This window comes from Hyperolius riggenbachi, chromosome 1 (assembly GCF_040937935.1).
Source record: "Hyperolius riggenbachi isolate aHypRig1 chromosome 1, aHypRig1.pri, whole genome shotgun sequence".
Classification (NCBI taxonomy): Eukaryota; Metazoa; Chordata; class Amphibia; order Anura; family Hyperoliidae; genus Hyperolius; species Hyperolius riggenbachi.
The window spans coordinates 351,491,904-351,517,437 of NC_090646.1; the positions used below are offsets into that span (position 1 = coordinate 351,491,904).

The 25,534-nt window shown below is 47.9% G+C and overlaps 1 protein-coding gene across 1 annotated transcript in view; it reads left to right on the plus strand.

The window, feature by feature from the left end:
• The first annotated feature begins 2,922 nt into the window (after positions 1-2,922).
• The window catches only part of SLC5A5 (solute carrier family 5 member 5), a 305,199-nt gene continuing 282,587 nt past the window's right edge, over positions 2,923-25,534 (plus strand). The window contains exon 1 of the mRNA XM_068234114.1: positions 2,923-2,998. The gene's annotated coding sequence lies outside the window, so the exon portion shown is untranslated. The remainder of the gene's footprint in view (positions 2,999-25,534) is intronic.

The window sequence follows — 25,534 nt, forward strand, 5'->3', positions numbered from 1 at the left end:
ACGACGTGCGTCGCCATGGCGACGGGGGAAGCCCTAAAGGAAATCCTGTTCAAGAACGGGATTTCCTTATGGCTTACAGCGCCGGCGGCGATCGGAGGGGTGGGAGGGATGCGGAAGGGAGGGGGGCATCATGTAGCTAGCGCTAGGCTAGCTACACGATTGAAAAAAAAACAAATTAAAAATAGCGCTGCGCTGCCCCCTGGCGATCTTTAATAGAACGCCAGGGAGGTTAAAGAATCTTGTCTAGATTCAATCCTATAACTCTGGGACTACATCAGTTGAGAACTGGAACTGGAGCTGAAGAGAATGGATGCTGGACGGACTCTTCACTCAATATGAAATCCTATATAATAATAGGCGACTGTCCCTGCGTACAGCAGGGACAGTTGTCTCTGTGTAGCTGGGTCCGTGCTTTTTGCTCCTGCGCATGTGCACAGCACGGGCCCAGCCTCACACAGACAGGAGGGCGGGCATGGGCGGGGGGCATGTGAGAGGGCGGCCAAGTGTGCGCATGAGTGTTGCGGCATGTGCGCGCGGCGGGTGCGTGCGCACTAACAGGCGGCGGTGGCGGGGAATCACAGACCTAGAGCCCGTTGTTAAACGGGCTAAGGTCTGCTAGTATAAAATATTACAGCAAAGTCCCCAGTATCTGGCACCAGTGGAGATCACCTGATGCAGGATACATGTGCTTGCCAAATGTGCCTAAAAAGCAACCCCCCCCCTTCTTCCTGTCCTGTGTAGCGGCAGCCTTCAGCACCGTCTTCTAACCTTCCTGTAGCTCCAGGTGGAAGATGGCTCTGGAGGCTGGGTAAGTATTTCATTCCCTTTAGCAACACCAGAACAGAAAATCTAGAAAAAAAAAATCTTTCTTTAATCAATAAAAAACCGAATCTTCAACCAAGCAGCAGATCAAGACTGGAGTCCCTGGAATATTTTCCATTGAATGTGTTCTGTTGCTGCAGATTTTCGTACAAACACATTCGTTTCCCATGTAATGATTGTCAATTACTGAAGATGCATGCAAAAATTAGTCAATGTAATATACTAGTGAAAACGGGCCCTTGCTGCAAAGGCAACTGGGTAAAGAGTTTGCATCAAGGTCTCTGTACTCTCAGCTTGGGCATAGGGTGAAACTTGGAGGAGTGGAGGTAGTGGGATATGTGGCATTTGGTGGGAGATAGATGTGGCTTTAGGAGTGAGCTGGATAACATCTTGGAGCAGATTTTCCTTTGGAAATCTTTGAAGGGAGAAATGGGGTATTGGTTTTGTAGTGAGTTGTGGTTTCTGGCAGAGAAATGGTGTCGCTATTCTGAGGAGTGAAACTTATGAGGGAAATTTTAATGTTGCAAGTCAAGACAAGGCACAGAACATTTATATTGCGCTTTTCTCCTGTCGGACTCAAAGCGCCAGAGCTGCTGCCACTAGGGAGCACTCTATAGGCAGTGGCAGTGTTAGGGAGGCTTGCCCAAGGCCTCCTCACTGAATAGGTGTTGGCTTTCTGAACAGGAAGTACTGAGATTCGAACCCTGGTCTCCTGTATCAGAGGCCGAGCCCAAGCCCTTAACCAGTGCACTATCCACTGCAAGAACAGTCTTATTATTTTAATCATCACAATATCCTGATTTGTGTGCAGCATAACCTAAATTGTTTTTTCTTGAGGTAACTGTTTTACTGATGTTTCAGTTAGTAAGATATTTCCACATTTCCTGTTCTTTGATGTCTAATTGAGAGTGAAATTGAATAGAAAGGCAAGTTAAGGATGGCAATAAAACACTTTGTTTATATTATGGCAATATGTTAGAACATTGATCATGTTTTTATTGCTGTATGTGTTAAAGGCAGCTTCTCTTACCTCTCATAAGATGTCCTCGCTAGCCATGTGTCCACCATTGAATTCCCAATCTTTTAAAGCAAACCTAAAGTCAATTTAAAATAGAAAACAGAGGGGGAAGGCTCTGGGTACTATAGAGCCTTCCTATTCCAGCACTGTGTCCCCCATTCAAATCTTCCACTGTGGGAGGCTTCGGAAGTCTTTGGGAGCCCAAGTGCTTATCTTCAGGAGCACACAAACTCCTGAAGCCTCCTGTGGTGGAGACTGCTAACAGGAGAGACAGCGCTGAATTAGGGGACTGTAGGAGGAACAGGAAGGCTCTATGCAGAGTTCCCCAACCCTGTCCTCAAGGCCCACCAACAGTACTTGTTTTGCAGAAAACCACAAACATGCACAGGTGAGGTAATTAGTGTCTCAGCAGAGCTGATTAACTACCTGTGTGGATTTTCACAAAACATGCACAGTTGGTGGGCCTTGAGGACAGGGTTGGGGAACACTAGTCTATAGGACCCAGGGCCTTCCCCCTCCTTGGTTAAGTATTTGTTTCTTATTTTCAAATACTTAAGGTTCACTTTAAGCATAAAGGAGAGATTATTAGACGCCTCTCTTACATTAACAATGAATTAAAAGTTGCTATCTTTGAATCTAAAAATGCACTTACTGTTTGTCCCATGAAACAGATAGTCTAAAGCATCCCTGGATCACTTTCTAATGACACCCATTCTGAAAATATATTCCAAAATTCCTGTTTTACAAGCTACTGGATACATCAAGCAGTGTCATATCGCAGTTAGCCCTGCAGAACAGATCTTCACCGTTTCAGACAGTGAAGTGAAGTGCACTTCACCACTTGACAAAGGACCGTTACCTGTCCGAAACAGCAAGTCTGTTGTGCAGGAACTAACTGCGATGTGACATTGCTTAGTGTATCCATTAGCTTGTCAATTAGTTGCAGTATGATACTAAACACAGTTGCAGTATGAGCTATTAATTATGTGAGCTATAAATACATCCCTGCGAACGGATGTGGTAGATGTTATTTACTAAGTGCATGTGAATAAAATAGGTTTTGTATCGTTATAGTGCTGGTCGTATGACTTGTGATGGGACAGAAGGCAGAACAAAGCGGGACAGAGCGACAAAGTGGGACAGAAGGACACAGTTAAGGTACAAAGCGGGACAAAGGGACACAGTGAAGGTACACAGTGAAAGCACAAAAGTGGGCAGAGGGACACAAAGGGGGACAGAGGGACAAGACACAGAACATTTATATCACACTTTTCTCCTGGCAGACTCAAAGCACCAAAGCTGCAACCACTAGGGAGCGCTCTAGGCAGTAGCAGTGTTAGGGAGTCTAGCTCAAGGTCTCCTTACTCAATAGGCACTGGCTTACTAAACAGGAAGTTCTGAGGTTCAAACCATAGTCTCCTGTGTCAGAGGCAGAGCTCTTAACCCCTACAGTATCCAGCCACCACTTCCAGTGCTGGTCATATGACTTTTGTGAAGGGGACAGAGGGACACAATTGAGGCAAAAAGGGGAACAGAGGGAAAAAGCTGGGGCAAAAGGGGGGGCAGATGGACACAGTGGAGGCACAAAGGAGGACAGAGGAAAACAATGGAGACACAAAGGGGGACAGAAGGAGACACAAAGGTGAAACAGAAAGAGGCACAGGGGGACAGAGGGACACAGTGGAGGCACAGAGTAGCAGAGATGGGAAGATGCAACAGTGCTCTGACTTAGAGTGAATCTAAAGCAAAAATAAAACAAAAAACAGATACTTACCTAAGGAGAGGGAAGGCTCTGGGTCCTATGAAGCCTCCCCTTTCCTCTCCTCATCCTCTCGCTTCCCCGCAGGCTCGTCGACTCAAATTTCCCGCCGTGGGAGGTTTCGGAAGTCTTCAGGAGCTTAAGTGCTCCCAAAGACGGGCGATCCTGTACTGGGCATGTCCGAGTGTGCAAGAGAGGGTGCTCGCGCATGCGCAGTATGGAGCTTCCAAGTGCTCCAGAAGACTTCCGAAACCCACCCACAGTGGAAGCGAGCAGTCTCCCACCCATGATGACTGCTAATGGGGGAGCCAGCGCAAGAACGATGGGATGAGGAGAGGAAGGCTCTATAGGACCAAAGCCTTCCCTCTCCTTAGGTAAGTATCTGTTTTTTGTTTTATTTTTGCTTCAGACTCCCTTTAAGAACTGGGGACTACTTGAAGTCATTGTCCACCATGATACATCGCTAGAGATGGTTTAGCTTTTTTGTTGGATTTCATTTTGCACAAAAATATGACATTTCACTTTCACTAAAATCCTTGTGAGAACAATTTGCTATTTTTCCTATGCATATAAAGTTAATTGGTAAAAATTGGTAAAATGATGTGTTTAAGGCAGATGCAAATACCATGAAGTCAGCCACATACTAATCTAGAGGCTGTTGAGGAATGAAATCAAAAACATGCAGATAATTTGTTTCTCTGGCGAGAAATGAACCCGTATATCAGCATTCGCCCGCATATTCACACACTCATACCCGTGTCATTGTCACCAAGGCAGGCTTGAACAACTACAGTATGGTACAGTACAGTCGCCCCCTAAGGTCTGAATGCAAAATTAGACCTATCCCCCTTTTAAAGGCAAATTGTTACGGTTGATCTGCCTGTATGTGGCTTTTCCCCATTTTGGTCAGTGGATCGCTCTTTCTCTTTTCCCCTTCTCTTTGCCTCCTCTCCCCCCCCCCTCCCCCCCCAAACCTCCAGACATAGAACCAAATAACCCCCTTCCCTTCCTTCAGGGCTCATTCACACTAAGGGCGTTTTTGCCCTTTTTTCAAGCGCAGGCGATTTTCAAAGGCCTCAAACTGCTGTGATTCTTGATTTTCCTTGCTTCCCTCTTTCCTTGATCTTGCTAATTTGTGTTTATATTATGAGTGCAGCATGTTTGGTTCCGCAGTAATTAACCCAATTTTAGTTAAAAAAAAATAGGTTGAACTTACATGTTGCAACCGTTCTGTTGAAAATCCAGAATGCAAGGAAATGCATATGAAATATAAAATTGTAAAATGTTTAAATGATCAGGAAATTATGCGCCACCTGGTTGACCTGACCTGAATAACATGAAGCTAAAATGCAAGGATGTTTGCATGTATAATGCATCTGACGTTGTGTGGTAATGATCATCAATAAGTGCATAAAACAGGAGTTGAAATCTTGCAGGACTTCTATGCTGCCTTCTGAAGCCTTATACCCACCCTGAGTTTGATTATGAACACAGGGAATGGAATAGGTATCATCTGGGATTGTAGTGGGCACAACTACCGTATTTACACTTTAAAGGACAACTGAAGCAAGAGGGATATGGAGGCTGCCATATTTTTTTCCTTTTAGGCAAAACCAGTTGCCTGGCTGTCCTGCTGATCTTCTGCCTCTAATACTTTTAGGCCTCTTTCACACTTGGACGTTGTGTTTTAGGGGACGTTAAGGTCGCATTACGTGCCCCTAACGCAACGCATGGTGGTGTTGAAGTTGGACGTCAGATTGAACCGCGTTATGTGGCTCTTGGTGCGCTGTTTTCGTTCTATCTATACTGATAGAACAGCCGCTCCAGGATAGTGATGGGAAGTCCGGATCTTTTCAAGGATTCGGATGATTCGAATCGGATCATTGAAAAGATCCAGATCTTTGAACCAAATCATTTGAAACATTTTACTAGGGAAGCAGACTGGGGGTGAAATGACTAGCAGGTCACGACTTTCCCTGCACTGTACATTTTGTATGTTCTTGTTTCTTCCAGACAGACATCCACTGCGAACCGAATCTTTCATTGTGATGATCCGGATGATTCGACTCACAAAAAAGATCCGGATCAAATGAATGATTCATTCATGATCCGGACAACTACGAGTCCAGGTTACGTCACCACAGTGCAGTGAATATTAATTAGCCATGTGGCTAGTCACTGAGCATGTGCAAGCAGTCTAACGCAGCTAAAGCCCAGTATAACGCACAGCATGCTGCACTTTCATTCAACGTGTAGCGTTACAATGTAACGCAATGTGGACACTGTGAACAACACATAGATTTTTCATTACTGTGAGTTGGGCTGCGTTACAGGATGCTGGAACGTGGGACTTTAACGTCCCACTGTTAAAGCAGCCTTAACCACTTGCCGACCGCACGCTTATACCGTGCGTCGGCAAAGTGGCAGCTGCAGGACCAACGACGCAGTACTGCGTCGCCAGCTGCAGGCTGATTAATCAGGAAGCAGCCGCTCGCGCGAGCGGCTGCTTCCTGTCAATTCACGGCGGGGGGCTCCGTGAATAGCCTGCGGGCCGCCCATGGCAGCTCGCAGGCTAAATGTAAACACAAGCGGAAATAATCCGCTTTGTTTACATTGTACGGCGCTGCTGCGCAGCAGCGTCGTAAGGCAGATCGGCGATCCCCGGCCAATCAGCGGCCGGGGATCGCCGCCATGTGACAGGGGACGTCCTGTCACTGGCTGCACAGGACGGATAGCGTCCTGTGCAGCCCGGATCTCCGGGGAAGGGAGGTAGGAGAGGGAGGGGGAGAATGTCGCTGCGGTGGGGGGCTTTGAGATAATAATAATAATAATAATAATTCCTTTTTTTGTATAGCGCCTTTCTCCTGTCGGACTCAAAGCGCTTGCGAGGCAGCCACTAGAGCGCACTCAGTAGGCAGTAGCAGTGTTAGGGAGACTTGCCCAATGAACTCCTTACTGAATAGGTGCTGGCTTACTGAGTAGGAAGAGCCAGGATTTGAACCCAGGACTCCTACATCAGAGGCAGAACACTATCCAGCCCCCCCCCCCCCCGCAACATGCCTGCACGCAGGAGCGATCAGACCCCCCCTGCACATCATCCCCATAGGGGGGAAAAAAGGGGGGCGATCTGATCGCTCTGCGTGCCCGCTGATGTGTACTGGGGGCTGTAGAGCCCACCCAGCACAGATCACAACAAACAGCACTGGTCCTTAAGGGGGGGTAAAGGGTGGGTCCTCAAGTGGTTAAGAAAGCTTGAGAATCGGCTACTTTTGCCTTTTTGCCTAGTATTGCAGCCACATGTATTTCTCGTAACTTTAGAGTGTGGATGGATAATTTGATAACTCATATGAAAACTGGGTCGGATTTAAGCGCGTACATTAAATTTTTGCCTGTGGTTTTGAAATCAGTTTGCTAATGAATCAATCTAGCAGATGCTTTTAAATACAGCAGCGCATCCAGTGCTTTCCTTTCAGCGTTGTCACCTGTTCAAAGACCTGAATGAGAGAGAAAAAAATAGGTGCACATAGCGTGTGATCCTTTTAGCACAAGTACACCCTGTGTTGACAAACACACTGTGCAAGGGATTGCTATCACCACATGCAGATTGGGGTTCACACTCCCCCCTTCGTTTCCCTGCTCACCAGATATATACTTGAAAACAGGCACATCAGTAACCACCAACAGTTTGCTCTATAAAACATAAGGACATCCGCCTCCTCATAGCGTAAAAAATTTCTTTAATAAAGTTAAAATCCCACATACATATATGCGTACCAGAAAGTAAAATCAATAAGGCATATCTCATATAGCCGCATACCGCCCTCCAGGCTTCCTCACTGTGGCGCCGGCTGCTTCCATCTGTGTGTATTCTACCAAGCGTGCGTGTTCAGAAGCTCCGCCCTACGCGTTTCGTCACTCTATGGGCGTGACTCATCAGGGGCTCTGAACACGCCGCACGCAAAGGAACTTAAATGTGCAAAGAGTGCCCGCCCATGCCGCCTCCCACCGTGCTGTAGCCCCGACCAGGGTGTACGTCATTGGTCCAGCCGGCGATGAGAGCGGAAACCTGGTGGGCACATTCAAAAGCAACATTACGGAAAACCTATCTCCCCATACATATTCTGCCCATAAGCGGCAATGCGGAATCCAGGGTCCCCATGCATATTTAACCTATACGGACATACCCTTTCCTCCAATGTTCGTAAGCAATGATATGGAAACCTATCTCCCCGTCCATATTCCGCCCAGGTACAGAGATGCGGAAACTCGAGCCCCTGCCCCACAAATATACGTAACTATAGAGCCTTTACCCACAACTTTCATATTGCGCCTATGCTTGTCACATATAGTACATAAATATACAGAGGATACTGCACCTATACTATAACATAAAATACATAGCATAAAACATATAAAAAACAAACTATGTACCCCCATTCCGTATTGGGCACTGACTCCCCTAGCCCCCCCCCCCCATACACACACAGATCATCCAATATCGCCCAGATCTATACATCAGTGGTGCTCAAATACCCCTTTTCAAAATTCGAGTTTGGTCGAATTCGAATAGTAAATTATTCGAGGTCAGTCGAATATTCGAGTCGAATAAATTTTACTATTCGATTCGACCTCGGACTTCGAGCTCACTATTCGAGTCGGTATTCGAGCTCATTATTCGAGCTGACTATTCGAATTGGCCTTAAATAGCTTCCTACACTTGTTTTGAGGGTGAATGATGCAAGAAACATCTTTTTTTCCAAGTAACAACAGCAAGTGATTATGTGGGGATGTTCCTTTAAAAAAAAAAAGGTGAAAAGAGAAGTTGTGTCCAGAATTTTGTTCAGTACTGTATATACTTCTTCTTCTTCTTCTTCTTCTTCTTCTTTATCTTCTATATCTTCTTCTTCTTCTTCTATATCTTCTTCTTCTATATCTTCTTCTTCTATATCTTCTTCTATATCTTCTTCTTCTTCTTTTATATTGTCTTCTTCTTCTTCTTCATCTTCTTCATCATCATCTTCTTCTTCTTCATCTTCTTTTTCTTCATCTTCTTCATCTTCTTCTTCTTCATCTTCTTCATCTTCTTCTTCATTTTCTTCATCTTCTTCTTCATCTTCTTCTTCATCTTCTTCATCTTCTTCATCTTCTTCTTCTTCATCTTCTTCTTCTTCTCCTTCTTCATCTTCTTCTTCTTCATCTTCTTCTTCTTCATCTTCTTCATCTTCTTCTTCTTCATCTTCATCTTCTTCTTCTTCTCCTTCTTCTTCTTCTTCTTCTTCTTCATCTTCTTCTTCTTCATCTTCTTCATCTTCTTCTATATCGTCTTCTTCTTCACTTATTTCTCTTTTCAATTTTTTTTTTACAGAAATGCAGCTATTTTTGAGCGTAACAAATAGCTGGTGGCGCACGCATGTTGGAAGCGCCATTGTATGTGCTCCCTGGCAGTGGAAACACACAGACAGCAGGAGGTAAATTCAGCAGCAGGAGGAGGAGGATGAGTGTGTGGCAGCAGGCAGTCAATGAGGCAGGCAGCGTGACATAATAGCCCTGGTACCTAGCGGTGATACCAGGGCTGTAAATAAACACAGCAGGCAGGAGGTCCCAGACAGCGGTCGTGCAGCCCACATCGTGTCCAATACACAACTGGGACAACACAGTTTTCAACCCGGGCACCTCAGAAAAATTAAACCTTTTTTTTTATGGTTTTTTGGTTTTGTTTGTAAAACAAATTACACAGATATATAGCTATTGTTTGACGTAATAGCTGGTGGCAGAGTGGCAGCAGAATGTAATTCTGTGTACCCTGGCAGTGGGAAACACAGACCGACAGCAGCAGCAGCAGGAGGAATGGAGGAGTAATGTGAGCAGCTATTGTTTGACGTAATAGCTGGTGGCAGACTGGCAGCAGAAGGTAATTCTGTGTACCCTGGCAGTGGGAAACACAGACAGACAGCAGCATCAGCAGGAGGAATGGAGGAGTAGTGTGAGTGTGGCAGCAGGTAGGCAGCGTGACATAATAGCCCTGGTACCTAGCGGTGATACCAGGCCGTAAATAAACACAACAGGAGGTCCCAGACAGCGGTCGTGCAGCCCACATTGTGTCCAATACACAACTGGGACAACACAGTTTTCAACCCGGGCACCTCAGAAAAATTAAACCTTTTTTTTTGTAATGGTTTTGTAGTTTTGGTTTTACAACCAATTACACAGATATAGCTATTTTTTGACGTAATAGCTGGTGGCAGAGTGGCAGCAGAAGGTAAATCTGTGTACACCGGCATTGGGAAACACAGACAGACAGCAGCAGCAGAAATGGAGGAGTAATTATGTGAGCAGCTATTGTTTGACGTAATAGCTGGTGGCAGAGTGGCAGCAGAAGCTAATTCTGTGTACCGTGGCAGTGGGAAACACAGACAGACAGCAGCAGCAGGAGGAATGGAGGAGTAGTGTGAGTGTGGCAGCAGGTAGGCAGCGTGACATAATAGCCCTGGTACCTAGCGGTGATACCAGGCCGTAAATAAACACAACAGGAGGTCCCAGACAGCGGTCGTGCAGCCCACATTGTGTCCAATACACAACTGGGACAACACAGTTTTCAACCCGGGCACCTCAGAAAAATTAAACCTTTTTTTTTGTAATGGTTTTGTAGTTTTGGTTTTACAACCAATTACACAGATATAGCTATTTTTTGACGTAATAGCTGGTGGCAGAGTGGCAGCAGAAGGTAAATCTGTGTACCCTGGCGTTGGGAAACACAGACAGACAGCAGCAGCAGGAGAAATGGAGGAGTAATTATGTGAGCAGCTATTTTTTGACGTAATAGCTGGTGGCAGAGTGGCAGCAGAAGGTAAATCTGTGTACCCTGGCGTTGGGAAACACAAACAGACAGCAGCAGCAGGAGGAATGGAGGAGTAATTATGTGTGCAGCTATTGTTTGACGTAATAGCTGGTGGCAGACTGGCAGCAGAAGGTAATTCTGTGTACCCTGGCAGTGGGAAACACAGACAGACAGCAGCAGCAGGAGGAATGGAGGAGTAGTGTGAGTGTGGCAGCAGGTAGGCAGCGTGACATAATAGCCCTGGTACCTAGCGGTGATACCAGGCCGTAAATAAACACAACAGGAGGTCCCAGACAGCGGTCGTGCAGCCCACATTGTGTCCAATACACAACTGGGACAACACAGTTTTCAACCCGGGCACCTCAGAAAAATTAAACCTTTTTTTTTGTAATGGTTTTGTAGTTTTGGTTTTACAACCAATTACACAGATATAGCTATTTTTGACGTAATAGCTGGTGGCAGAGTGGCAGCAGAAGGTAAATCTGTGTACCCTGGCGTTGGGAAACACAGACAGACAGCAGCAGCAGGAGAAATGGAGGAGTAATTATGTGAGCAGCTATTGTTTGACGTAATAGCTGGTGGCAGAGTGGCAGCAGAAGCTAATTCTGTGTACCCTGGCGTTGGGAAACACAGACAGACAGCAGCATCAGCAGGAGGAATGGAGGAGTAGTGTGAGTGTGGCAGCAGGTAGGCAGTGTGACATAATAGCCCTGGTACCTAGCGGTGATACCAGGCCGTAAATAAACACAACAGGAGGTCCCAGACAGCGGTCGTGCAGCCCACATCGTGTCCAATACACAACTGGGACAACACAGTTTTCAACCCGGGCACCTCAGAAAAATTAAACCTTTTTTTTTGTAATGGTTTTGTAGTTTTGTTTTTACAACCAATTACACAGATATAGCTATTTTTTGACGTAATAGCTGGTGGCAGAGTGGCAGCAGAAGGTAAATCTGTGTACCCTGGCGTTGGGAAACACAAACAGACAGCAGCAGCAGGAGGAATGGAGGAGTAATTATGTGTGCAGCTATTGTTTGACGTAATAGCTGGTGGCAGACTGGCAGCAGAAGGTAATTCTGTGTACCCTGGCAGTGGGAAACACAGACAGACAGCAGCAGCAGGAGGAATGGAGGAGTAGTGTGAGTGTGGCAGCAGGCAGGCAGCGTGACATAATAGCCCTGGTACCTAGCGGTGATACCAGGCCGTAAATGAACACAACAGGAGGTCCCAGACAGCGGTCGTGCAGCCCACATCGTGTCCAATACACAACTGGGACAACACAGTTTTCAACCCGGGCACCTCAGAAAAATTAAACCTTTTTTTTTGTAATGGTTTTGTAGTTTTGTTTTTACAACCAATTACACAGATATAGCTATTTTTTGACGTAATAGCTGGTGGCAGAGTGGCAGCAGAAGGTAAATCTGTGTACCCTGGTGTTGGGAAACACAGACAGACAGCAGCAGCAGCAGGAGGAATGGAGGAGTAATTATGTGTGCAGCTATTGTTTGACGTAATAGCTGGTGGCAGACTGGCAGCAGAAGGTAATTCTGTGTACCCTGGCAGTGGGAAACACAGACAGACAGCAGCAGCAGGAGGAATGGAGGAGTAGTGTGAGTGTGGCAGCAGGCAGGCGGCGTGATATAATAGCCCTGGTACCTAGCGGTGATACCAGGCTGTAAATGAACACAACAGGAGGTCCCAGACAGCGGTCGTGCAGCCCACATCGTGTCCAATACACAACTGGGACAACACAGTTTTCAACCCGGGCACCTCAGAAAAATTAAACCTTTTTTTTTTTTTTTTTTTTTTTTTTTTACAACACATTACACAGATATAGCTATTTTTTGACGTAATAGCTGGTGGCAGTGTGGCAGCAGAAGGTAATTCTGTGTACCCTGGCAGTGGGAAACACAGACAGACAGCAGCAGCAGGAGGAATGGAGGAGTAGTGTGAGTGTGGCAGCAGGCAGGCAGCGTGACATAATAGCCCTGGTACCTAGCGGTGATACCAGGCCGTAAATAAACACAACAGGAGGTCCCAGACCCGGGCACCTCAGAAAAATTAAACCTTTTTTTTGTAATGGTTTTGTAGTTTTGTTTTTACAACCAATTACACAGATATAGCTATTTTTTGACGTAATAGCTGGTGGCAGAGTGGCAGCAGAAGGTAAATCTGTGTACCCTGGCGTTGGGAAACACAGACAGACAGCAGCAGCAGCAGGAGGAATGGAGGAGTAATTATGTGTGCAGCTATTGTTTGACGTAATAGCTGGTGGCAGACTGGCAGCAGAAGGTAATTCTGTGTACCCTGGCAGTGGGAAACACAGACAGACAGCAGCAGCAGGAGGAATGGAGGAGTAGTGTGAGTGTGGCAGCAGGCAGGCAGCGTGACATAATAGCCCTGGTACCTAGCGGTGATACCAGGCTGTAAATGAACACAACAGGAGGTCCCAGACAGCGGTCGTGCAGCCCACATCGTGTCCCATACACAACTGGGACAACACAGTTTTCAACCCGGGCACCTCAGAAAAATTAAACCTTTTTTTTTTTTGGTTTTTTTTGTTTTGTTTTTACAACACATTACACAGATATAGCTATTTTTTGACGTAATAGCTGGTGGCAGTGTGGCAGCAGAAGCTAATTCTGTGTACCCTGGCAGTGGGAAACACAGACAGACAGCAGCAGCAGGAGGAATGGAGGAGTAGTGTGAGTGTAGCAGCAGGCAGGCAGCGTGACATAATAGCCCTGGTACCTAGCGGTGATACCAGGCCGTAAATAAACACAACAGGAGGTCCCAGACAGCGGTCGTGCAGCCCACATTGTGTCCAATACACAACTGGGACAACACAGTTTTCAACCCGGGCACCTCAGAAAAATTAAACCTTTTTTTTTGTAATGGTTTTGTAGTTTTGGTTTTACAACCAATTACACAGATATAGCTATTTTTTGACGTAATAGCTGGTGGCAGAGTAGCAGCAGAAGGTAAATCTGTGTACCCTGGCGTTGGGAAACACAGACAGACAGCAGCAGCAGGAGGAATGGAGGAGTAATTATGTGAGCAGCTATTGTTTGACGTAATAGCTGATGGCAGAGTGGCAGCAGAAGCTAATTCTGTGTACCCTGGCAGTGGGAAACACAGACAGACAGCAGCATCAGCAGGAGGAATGGAGGAGTAGTGTGAGTGTGGCAGCAGGTAGGCAGTGTGACATAATAGCCCTGGTACCTAGCGGTGATACCAGGCCGTAAATAAACACAACAGGAGGTCCCAGACAGCGGTCGTGCAGCCCACATCGTGTCCAATACACAACTGGGACAACACAGTTTTCAACCCGGGCACCTCAGAAAAATTAAACCTTTTTTTTTGTAATGGTTTTGTAGTTTTGGTTTTACAACCAATTACACAGATATAGCTATTTTTTGACGTAATAGCTGGTGGCAGAGTGGCAGCAGAAGGTAAATCTGTGTACCCTGGCGTTGGGAAACACAGACAGACAGCAGCAGCAGCAGGAGGAATGGAGGAGTAATTATGTGTGCAGCTATTGTTTGACGTAATAGCTGGTGGCAGACTGGCAGCAGAAGGTAATTCTGTGTACCCTGGCAGTGGGAAACACAGACAGACAGCAGCAGCAGGAGGAATGGAGGAGTAGTGTGAGTGTGGCAGCAGGCAGGCAGCGTGACATAATAGCCCTGGTACCTAGCGGTGATACCAGGCCGTAAATAAACACAACAGGAGGTCCCAGACAGCGGTCGTGCAGCCCACATCGTGTCCAATACACAACTGGGACAACACAGTTTTCAACCCGGGCACCTCAGAAAAATTAAACCTTTTTTTTTGTAATGGTTTTGTAGTTTTGTTTTTACAACCAATTACACAGATATAGCTATTTTTTGACGTAATAGCTGGTGGCAGAGTGGCAGCAGAAGGTAAATCTGTGTACCCTGGCGTTGGGAAACACAGACAGACAGCAGCAGCAGCAGGAGGAATGGAGGAGTAATTATGTGTGCAGCTATTGTTTGACGTAATAGCTGGTGGCAGACTGGCAGCAGAAGGTAATTCTGTGTACCCTGGCAGTGGGAAACACAGACAGACAGCAGCAGCAGGAGGAATGGAGGAGTAGTGTGAGTGTGGCAGCAGGCAGGCAGCGTGACATAATAGCCCTGGTACCTAGCAGTGATACCAGGCTGTAAATGAACACAACAGGAGGTCCCAGACAGCGGTCGTGCAGCCCACATCGTGTCCAATACACAACTGGGACAACACAGTTTTCAACCCGGGCACCTCAGAAAAATTAAACCTTTTTTTTTGTTTGTTTTTTTTTGTTTTGTTTTTACAACACATTACACAGATATAGCTATTTTTTGACGTAATAGCTGGTGGCAGAGTGGCAGCAGAATGTAATTCTGTGTACCCTGGCAGTGGAAAACACAGACCGACAGCAGCAGCAGCAGGAGGAATGGAGGAGTAATGTGAGCAGCTATTGTTTGACGTAATAGCTGGTGGCAGTGTGGCAGCAGAAGGTAATTATGTGTACCCTGGCAGTGGGAAACACAGACAGACAGCAGCAGCAGGAGGAATGGAGGAGTAGTGTGAGTGTAGCAGCAGGCAGGCAGCGTGACATAATAGCCCTGGTACCTAGCGGTGATACCAGGCCGTAAATAAACACAACAGGAGGTCCCAGACAGCGGTCGTGCAGCCCACATTGTGTCCAATACACAACTGGGACAACACAGTTTTCAACCCGGGCACCTCAGAAAAATTAAACCTTTTTTTTGTAATGGTTTTGTAGTTTTGGTTTTACAACCAATTACACAGATATAGCTATTTTTTGACGTAATAGCTGGTGGCAGAGTAGCAGCAGAAGGTAAATCTGTGTACCCTGGCGTTGGGAAACACAGACAGACAGCAGCAGCAGGAGGAATGGAGGAGTAATTATGTGAGCAGCTATTGTTTGACGTAATAGCTGGTGGCAGAGTGGCAGCAGAAGCTAATTCTGTGTACCCTGGCAGTGGGAAACACAGACAGACAGCAGCAGCAGGAGGAATGGAGGAGTAGTGTGAGTGTGGCAGCAGGCAGGCAGCGTGACATAATAGCCCTGGTACCTAGCGGTGATACCAGGCCGTAAATGAACACAACAGGAGGTCCCAGACAGCGGTCGTGCAGCCCACATCGTGTCCAATACACAACTGGGACAACACAGTTTTCAACCCGGGCACCTCAGAAAAATTAAACCTTTTTTTTTATGTTTTTTTGGTTTTGTTTGTAAAACAAATTACACAGATATATAGCTATTGTTTGACGTAATAGCTGGTGGCAGAGTGGCAGCAGAAGGTAAATCTGTGTACCCTGGCAGTGGGAAACACAGACAGACAGCAGAAGGGCAGTACACAGCAGCCCACTGTAGGTGTAAAATGTGTGGCTGCAGGCGACGTAATAGTCAAAGTGAACCAGGCTGGCTTAGTGAGCAGGAGCCAGGAGGTGGTAAAGGGTGGTAAGGCACATTAACGATGGTTCTTAGCCAGTTCATGTCCCCCTCTCGCCGACAACAGGGGCCAGGAACTCGCCTTCCACCCACGCCTGGTTCATCTTGAGAAACGTCAGTCTGTCCACAGACTTGTGAGACAGACGTGAGCGTTTCTCGGTGACCACACCACCAGCTGCACTGAAGCAGCGCTCGGACAGCACGCTGGAAGGGGGGCAGGACAGCACTTACTGGGCGTACTGCGCCAGCTCGCTCCAGATCTCCAGGCGCTTGACCCAATACTCCATGGGATCAACAGGGGCATCGCTGTCAAGCCCGCTGTAGGACCCCATGTAGTCAGCCACCATGCGGGTAAGGCGCTGGCTGTGACCGGAGGAGGATGCTGCTGCATGCACCTCCTCTCTAGTCACTGCTGCCGGAGCCTCTACAGTCCTGTAGAGCTCGTGGCTGAGAGACAGCAGGTCTGTGGGGCGCTTGCTGCTGGATGCAGGCACCTGCTGCTGCCTCTGTGCTGGCTGCTGGACAGTGGGGGTGGAAGGCTGGGGGAAGGCTTCCTCCAAGCGCTCAACAAGGGCCTGCTGCAAGCTCCTTATTTGTTGCGCTGGGTCTCCTCCTGCAGGCGGCAGGAACTGGCTCAACTTCCCCTTGAGGCGTGGGTCCAACATCATGCTGATCCAGATGTCCTCCCTCTGCTTCATCTGGATCACCCTGGGGTCCCTGCGCAGGCACGTCAGCATGTGCACTGCCATTGGGAAGAGGCGGGCCACGTCTGCTGGCACATCGACGGCAGTGCTGCTGTCCTCATCCTCCTCCTCTGCCTCGTCAGCCTCATCCTCTCTCCACCCCCGCACCAACTCAGCTGCACTGTGCTGCTCCCCCTCATCAGCAGCAAGGTCAGGGACCTCCACCAAGTCCTCCTCCTCCTCCCCCTCAGAGGTGGACTGTGCAGCTGCTTGCCGCTCCTGCTGGTCCAAGGCTGCCGCTCCCTGTTCCAGCAAAGCATCGAGGGCCCTGTTCAGCAGACAAACCAGGGGCACCCACTCGCAGACCATAGCATGGTCCCTGCTCACCATGTTAGTGGCCTGCAGAAAGGGAGCCAGCACTAAGCACACCTGCTGCATGTGCCTCCAGTCATCATCGGGGACGATGGACGGGATGTTGCTGGTCTTGTCCCTTCTCTGAGCGGCGGAAACAGTGGCCAGGGCAAGGTACTGGTTGACAGCGTGCTTCTGTTCAACCAGACGCTCCAACATCGCCAGGGTGGAGTTCCAGCGAGTCGGAACGTCAAGGATCAGCCGATGGCGTGGCAGATCCAGCTCCTTTTGCACGTCTTCCAGGCTCGCACAGGCTGCAGCCGAGCGCCGGAAGTGACGCACAACGTTCCTTGCCGTTTCCAGCAGTTCGCCCATCCCCTGATAGGTGCGCAAGAACTTCTGCACCACCAGGTTCAGCACGTGGGCAAGACAGGGGATGTGGGTCAGGTTTCCCCTGTCTATTGCGGCAACCAGATTGGCCCCGTTGTCGGCCACCACCTCTCCGACTCTGAGGCCTCTGGGGGTCAGCCAAATCCTCTCCTGCTCCTGGAGTTTGGCCAACACATGGGTTGCCGTCAGCTTGGTCTTCCCAAGGCTGACCAAGTGCAGCAGCGCTTGGCAGTGGTGGGCCTTCACGCTGCTGCTGAGGCGGGGGGTTTGGCCAGGTGTGCCGGAGGATGGCAGAGGATCGGAGGAACCTGCTGCAGTTCCCCTGACCCTGCGGGGTGGCACCACCCACTGTGTTGCTGCTGCTGCTGTGCCCGCTGCTGCTCTCCCATCCTCACCCCCTTCCACCAAGCTGACCCAGTGGACAGTGAAGGACAGGTAGCGGCCTGTCCCGAAGAGGCTGCTCCAGGAGTCCATGGTGACGTGGACCCTTTCACCAACCGCGTGCTCCAGCCCTCGCTCCACATTGGCCATCACAAAGCGGTGCAGTGCAGGAATGGCCTTGCGGGCAAAGAAGTGTCTGCTGGGGAGCTGCCAGTCTGGGGCTGCGCAAGCAAGCAGCGCACGAATGTCACTCCCCTCCTGCACGAGCGTGTACGGCAGGAGTTGGGAGCACATGGCCCGTGCCAGCAAGCCGTTCAGCTGCCGCACGCGACGGCTGCTGGGAGGCAGAGCCCTAACCACCCCCTGGAAGGACTCGCTCAAAAGGCTCTGGCGTGGCCTTTTGCTGGCACGGGAATCAGCAGACACAGCGGAGGAGGCCACTGAGGACTGGCTGCCAGAACAGGCCTCAGTGTCGGCGGCAGGAGTTGCAGAGGGGGGAGGAGCAGTGCGTTTCCGCACTCCTGCTGGTGCTGCTGGAGGAGCAGGAGGGCGGGTGGCTGCTGTTGCTGCTGCTGCTGCAGCTGAAGGCTGTGCAGTGATGGGTGTGGTGCCACTGCCAGCACCAGATGCCTTCAGCCTCTGGAACTCCTCATGCTGGTGGAAATGTTTCGCAGCAAGGTGGTTGATGAGCGAGCTGGTGCTGAACTTTAAGGGGTCTGCACCTCTGCTCAACTTCCGCTGACAGTGGTTGCAAGTGGCGTACTTGCTGTACACAGTGGGCATGGTGAAAAATCGCCAGATTGGTGACAGAAACATCCCCCTACGGCATGGAAGCGCTGCTGCCGCCTGTCTCCCTGTGGTGGTTGGGGGGGGGCTTGGGTGCGGCTGGTGGTGGTACTGGCAGATGCTGCTGCTGCTGCTGCTGAGCCTGAGACACCAGCAGGCTGTGGGACCTGCCTACTGCTGCCAATGCTTGCAATGATGCGCCTCCTTGCAAGGCCCACAAGCGCATCCTCCTCCTCCTCCTCAGAGCTGCTGAGGACGACATCCCCTGGAGGTGGTGGCACCCAGTCTCTGTCTGTCACCGGGTCATCATCATCCTCCCCCTCCTGAAACATGTCCTGCTGGGATGATGACCCCCCAAACTCCTCTCCTGATGCATGGATGGGCTGCTTGACTGTCGCCACAGTCTTGCTGTCCAATCCCTCATCCCCCAAAGTGCCCATCAGCATCTCCTCCTCCAAATCGCCAACAACAGCAGACAATATCCTGATGGTGCCTGGGGTAAAAATACTGCTGAGTGACAGGTCGCCAACTTGTGACGGTGAACTGGCCTCCTCCCCAGACCCTGCTGGGCGGCTGCTGCGAACAGGGGTGGTGGTGGTGGTGGTGAGGGTGAAGGCCTCGGATGCAGAGCTGATGGCGGGCTGCTCATCCTCTGTCATGAGTTGCACCACAGTGTCTGCATGCTTTTCCTCAATGGGACGTTTCCGACCCGGCTGGAGGAAAATCGGAGCAGGTGCTACACGCTGCTGCTGCTGTGTCTCTGCAGCGTGAGTTGCAGATGCTCCTGCTGGGCGGCGCCCAAGGCGTCCACGGCCAGTGGCTATGGGAGGAATGTTAGCCACTGACGCTGCTGCTGCTGCTGCGGAACTGTGCATGGTGGCGCGGCCGCGGCCTGCCACAATGCTGCTCCCTCTCCTCCTGATTCCCTTGCTGCCCTTCCCCTTGCCCAAACCGCGCTGGCTGCCACTTCCAGACATCTTCGATGTTTTGGGCGTAAAGACAAAAGTTTTTTAAAAGGGCGGGTTAAAAGTGGGGTACTTTAATGGAGTGGGTTGGTGGGTGAGGTGACTGAGTGAGTGTCCCTAGTACAGTAAGTAAGTAGTAACAGTCAGGAAGTACAACTAGAAGTTACAATAATCAGTAGTAATCACAAGGAAATTTAGTGTGTGTACACTACAGACAGTGAGTGCACGCACGCGCAAACACGCGCAGGAGCTAGCCTATGAACAGTGACTGAGTGAGTGTCCCTAGTACAGTAAGTAAGTAGTAACAGTCAGGAAGTACAACTAGAAGTTACAATAATCAGTAGTAATCACAAGTAAATTTAGTGTGTGTACACTACAGACAGTGAGTGCACGCACGCGCAAACAGGCGCAGGAGCTAGCCTATGAACAGTGACTGAGTGAGTGTCCCTAATACAGTAAGTAAGTAGTAACAGTCAGGAAGTACAACTAGCAGTTACAATAATCAGTAGTAATCACAAGTAAATTTAGTGTGTGTACACTACAGACAGTGAGTGCACGCACGCGCAAACACGCGCAGGAGCTAGCCTATGAACAGTGACTGAGTGAGTGTCCCTACTACAGTAAGTAAGTAGTAAGAGTCAGGAAGTACAACTAGAAATTACAATAATCAATCAGTAATCAGAAGGAAATAGAGTGTGTGTAGTGTGTACACACTACACAGACAGTGAGTGCACACACACACGCAGGAGCTAGCCTATGAACAGTGACTGAGTGTCCTAGTACAGTAAGAGTAAGTAGTAACAGTAAGTACAACTAATTACAATAATCAATCAGTAATCAGAACTTCAGAAGGAAATAGAGTGTGTTGTACACAGACAGTGAGTGCACACACGCAGGAGCTAGTAGCCTATGAACAGTGACTGAGTGTCCTAGACTCCTATAGTACAGTAAGAGTAAGTAGTAACAGTAAGTACAACTAATTACAATAATCAATCAGTAATCAGAAGGAAATAGAGTGTGTGTGTACAGTACACAGACAGTGAGTGCACACACGCAGGAGCTAGTAGCCTATGAACAGTGACTGAGTGTCCTAGACTCCTATAGTACAGTAAGAGTAAGTAGTAACAGTAAGTACAACTAATTACAATAATCAATCAGTAATCAGAAGGAAATAGAGTGTGTGTGTACAGTACACAGACAGTGAGTGCACACACGCAGGAGCTAGTAGCCTATGAACAGTGACTGAGTGTCCTAGACTCCTATAGTACAGTAAGAGTAAGTAGTAACAGTAAGTACAACTAATTACAATAATCAATCAGTAATCAGAAGAAAATATAGTGTGTGTGTACAGTACACAGACAGTGAGTGCACACACGCAGGAGCTAGTAGCCTATGAACAGTGACTGAGTGTCCTAGACTCCTATAGTACAGTAAGAGTAAGTAGTAACAGTAAGTACAACTAATTACAATAATCAATCAGTAATCAGAAGGAAATAGAGTGTGTGTGTACACTACAGTACACAGACAGTGAGTGAGTGCACACACGCAGGAGCTAGTAGCCTATGAACAGTGACTGAGTGTCCTAGACTCCTAGTACAGTAAGAGTAAGTAGTAACAGTAAGTACAACTAATTACAATAATCAATCAGTAATCAGAAGGAAATAGAGTGTGTGTGTACAAGACAGTGAGTGCACACACGCAGGAGCTAGTAGCCTTAGCCTTAGCCTATGAACAGTGACAGTGAGTGTCCTAGTACAGTATAACTACAATACTAAATACAGAATCAATCAGTAGTAAAGGACAGCAGAAATACTGGTATAGATGAGAGAAATATACTAACAGAGGACAGGAGAGAACAGCTGCCCACACAGGCAGGCCCTGAGACCTAAAGCTGTAAGCTTGCCTGCAGCAGCTGTCTCTGTCTATGTAACACAAAAGCTACTAACTAAAATACAATGTCTATCTAACTAACAACAATATAGGTGTGTATAGGAGGTGTATGTGAGCAAAAACGCTAGGTAAATGACCACAATAGAGCTCTTGCTAAGCCAAAGCACAAAGGAGCAACTCTCTCTCTATGCAAGTCTCAGGCAAGGACGGAGAAACCTAACATGGCGGCCGCTATTTATAGGGTAGGGGCTGGCCAGGGTCCCCCTCTGTGATTGGCTGCCGTCAGAGGGCCTGGGAGCCCTCTGATTGGCTCTAAGGACATCAATCTGGGCTATGACGCTATTCGAGCTCGGTACCCGAGCTCGAATAGCGCCGTTTGCTCGAATAGCTCGAATAGTGAATGGGCTATTCGCGTTTACTCAAATAGCCCATTCGAATAGCTGCAGCTATTCGGGGCTCGAATACCGAGCTCGAATAGCTGAAAAAGAGCTCGAATATTCGAGCTACTCGAATATTCGAGCTCTGCTGAGCACCACTGCTATACATAGGGCAAACACGATTATTGCACCAAATACACACACAAAGGGCTACCAGCATTGAATAAGACAAACATAAAACCAAAAAGCTGGGCTAGAACATAAGGGCACTTTTTGCAATGCATACACCTCTAATCATTAGAAATGAAGCAGTTAATGTCTACCTCAATGTTTAATCCATTCGGTGTGAGCGACCCCAACCTATGGATCCACCTTGTTTCTAACTTAGATAGTTCCCTTAATTGATTGCATCCCCTCCAGCTTGGGGCCAACTTCTCCAGCACACAAAATTTCAAGCCTGCAGGATCACGTTGACGTTTATTTCGAAAATGGGCAGAAACACTATGATCTTCATGGCCCTTTTTAATTTTATAAATATGCTCACCGATCCGGATTTTTAAATCTCTGGTGCTCCTACCCACATACTGGGCCCCGCAGCTACACCAAAGTAGGTATACTACGTAGGTTGAGGTGCATGTAACAAAAGTTTTTATTTTAAACGTTTTTTGATTATGATAAGATGTAATAGACCTAATAGTTTCTCTCCTACTAGTCAGCCGACACCCCTGGCATCCTCCACATGGATAAAAGCCAGGCAGCTGCCAGTTACCAACCCCGTGGCCTCTAGGTGGATCCTCACAGCTGGGCACGAGGGCGTCCCGAAGATTCGGTGCTCTCCGGTATACTAAATTGGGTTTGTTAGGAAGGGCTCTTGATAAAACCGGATCGCTGGTTAGAATGGGCCAGTGTTTTTTGATTATTTTTTCAACCGATCTATATTGCAAGCTATAATTGCTAATGAATGTCAGCTCATTTTGTGTGCAGTGATCCATACGTTTTTCCACCATTAATTGTTTTCTATCCATATCCCTCACACATTGTATCGTGGAGTCCAATTGAGCCTCATGATACCCCTTTTTAAGAAAGCGGGTTTTAAGGACCCTAGACTGTTCATCAAAATCAATCAAATTTCGACAATTTCTGCGTAGTCTCACCATCTGTCCCTTAGGGACCCCCCTCAGCCACTGTGGATGATGACAGCTTTCGGTGGGGATGAATCCATTCCTGTCTGTCTTTTTAAAATAACATTTAGTTTTAATCTCCCCTTCCTCCAACGTAATGCTCAAATCCAAGAAGTGTATGCATTGCTTGTCAAATTCCAAAGTCAGCTTGATATTCGGCCACATTGCATTAAGGTTCTCAAAGAACTCTTTAAGTGCTTCCTCGGATCCCCTCCAGAATACTATGAGGTGCTGAACACGCACGCTTGGTAGAATACACACAGACGGAAGCAGCCGGCGACACAGCGAGGAAGCCTGGAGGGCGGTATGCGGCTATATGAGATATGCCTTATTGATTTTACTTTCTGGTACGCATATATGTATGTGGGATTTTAACTTTATTAACCTCCCTGGCGGTTAATTTTTTTTTTCCTAATTGAAAAAATCCTTTTTTTAAAAAAAAAAATTTTTGTTTCATGTAAAGCTACCAGAGTGGTAGCTACATGAAACACCACTAGAGGGCGCATGTGGCCCTCTAGTCCGATCGTCGCCGGCATCTATAGCAAACAGGGGAACGCGTATATGACGCGTTCCCCTGTTTGGCTTCTCCTGTCGCCATGGCGACGATCGGGATGACGTCATGGACGTCAGCCAACGTCCTGACGTCAGGCACACCCGATCCAGCCCATAGCGCTGCCCGGAACTCATTGATCCGGGCAGCGCAGGGCTCTGGCGGGGGGGGGCCCTCTTCAGCCGCTGCGTGCGGCCGATCGCCGCAGAGCGGCGGCGATCAAGCAGTGCGCGCGGCTAGCAAAGTGCTGGCTGCGCGCACAGCAATTTACAGAATGAAAATCGCCCCACCAGGGGCTGAGATCTCCCCCTGCGCGGCATAGCCAGAGCTCAGCTCGGGCTTACCGCCAGGGAGGTTAAAGAAGTTTTTTACGCTATGAGGAGGCGGATGTCCTTATGTTTTATAGAGCAAACCGTTGGTGGTTACTGATGTGCCTGTTTTCAAGTATATATCTGGTGAGCAGGGAAACGAAGGGGGGAGTGTGAACCCCAATCTGCATGTGGTGATAGCAATCCCTTGCACAGTGTGTTTGTCAACACAGGGTGTACTTGTGCTAAAAGGATCACACGCTATGTGCACCTATTTTTTTTCTCTCTCATCCAGGTCTCTGAACAGGTGACAACGCTGAAAGGAAAGCACTGGATGCGCTGCTGTATTTAAAACCGTTTGCTTTAAGTGAAATCCACCTGTTTCACTAAATTGGCAGCTAGCTGCATACAAATTAACTGCACGGGAAGGGCGGTGAGCGCTGTATCTCTTTTGAATTGTAATCTAGCAGATGCAGCAGTGGAAATTGTTCGAGTTTCGGCTCGCACCACAGCATTGATTGATTCTGCTCGGAGAGCGCTCTAACTCAAGACATGGGACGGGGATTTAATATCTAAGAACAAATTATGTTCAGTACCTTTTGAAGGAAATGTATTATTTGGTAAGGAATTAGACAATGTACTTTCCAGGTCTGCAGAAAAAGGGAAACTATTTCCTTATAAACGCAAAACGTTTAAAACTAAAAAAAGGTTGTGTTTAAGAAACCTACTATAGATTTATCCAAACAGCCGGCGCAGCAGAAAAAATGGTCCTTTCCATCTGGCAAGGGACATGGAGGGTTTGCTCTAGCAAAACCCAGCACCCCAATGAAGGCAAATGACTGTCTACCTGTGGGGGGAGGCTTCAATATTTTCTGGCCCATTTGGGAAATGATCATCAATCCAGATCCATTTATTTTGAACATAAGGGACGGGTATTGCCCACAGTTTTCAGTTCTACCTCCACCCAAGTTTCCTCGGGATAAGGACAAGGCCCGCGGTCTTTCTATGGAAATTCAGAAGTTAATTTAAAGGGGAACTGACCTTAAAATTTGATACTGTAAAAATATCTGATGTGTTGCAAAATACTGCTTTAATAAATAAAAATATATGTTTGCTGTAATACATCTGTCAGTTTCCTAATTACTAATTACTAATTTACTAATTACTAAGTTTCCTAATTACTGGGCTGAGGTATAGTGGGTTGAGCGGTTCTACAGCCGCTCGCTGGGAACAGCAGTGCACCGGACATAGGTTACATTGAGGCAGAGATCCAGAATTTTTAATTACCGGCAGGAGCCTATAGGCACAAATGTTCTGGCAGCCTAAACTGCGCCCTCCATAAACCCACAAACCCACAAACCCGCACCAAAAACACACCATAAATATGCTGGCTGTTAACTCTGCCCAACGAAGTCAGCCACAGGTGCCCTTTAGTATTGAGGATACGTCTGACAACATTATACTAAGTATTATAGAGTAAGTAGACCCCAAGTGTTAGGTAGATAAAGATGCCCCCAGCTAAAGGGAGATCTCGTCAGTGAAATGCTGGGAGACTGGTGAGTAACCTGCCTTCCATCATCAGGCGTCTGTAGGCATGTGCCTTATGGAAAAGCCGGCCCTAATTACCGGCCTGGCTTGGCTAGTTAATAAGCAAGGTTAGTGTTAGAAGTAAGTGTGGGGGGGTTAGTGTAAGGGAGGGTTAGTGTGAGAATTAGGGTACAGATGGTAAAATATTGGTAATTATACTGATATTCTA